The sequence below is a fragment of the Panthera pardus genome, unplaced genomic scaffold (genome assembly GCF_024362965.1).
Source record: "Panthera pardus isolate Hobbes unplaced genomic scaffold, ASM2436296v1 HiC_scaffold_24, whole genome shotgun sequence".
In the NCBI taxonomy this organism is placed as follows: domain Eukaryota; kingdom Metazoa; phylum Chordata; class Mammalia; order Carnivora; family Felidae; genus Panthera; species Panthera pardus.
Genome location: NW_026526810.1, coordinates 63,793,085 through 63,793,601, shown reverse-complemented (window position 1 = coordinate 63,793,601; position 517 = coordinate 63,793,085).

Here is a 517-nt window from a genome sequence, read left to right as displayed (position 1 = left end):
AAGGGCTTTGAACTACTAGTAGAAACCGGTGAAGAAAGAGCTACAAAGATAAGGGTTAGTTTAATAAGGTTGGTTTATGCAACTAAATTTTCAAAGCCTAAATGCTTAACCACACCCATCTTTTAGTCACTCGGCTTGTTAACTGGAATATTACCCTGAAGGTAAGTTCTAATTTGAATGGATCTAGACTGTTTATAATGAAACCTGTTACTTTGCATAAATTAACCCTATTGAAGTCCAAAGGTTAGGAAATTATCCTAAAGGAACAAAATTGTTTACAGTAGGGCCATCTAAACAAGAATGTGTATAAATAGCTTGAATTAGCCTATGTTTGCTTGTGTTAAGTACTTGAACTCAAAAGGAAACTTGGTTTAAAAAGGTCATTCTAAAAATAGTGCAAGTAGCATCACTGTTCTATAAAGACACAAGTAGGTGAAGGGGGGGGGTTGTATCATTTCGGTACCTTTTAAGGTAAAGGAGGAGGGACCCTGCTTTTAACTCATTAGCCAATCAGACT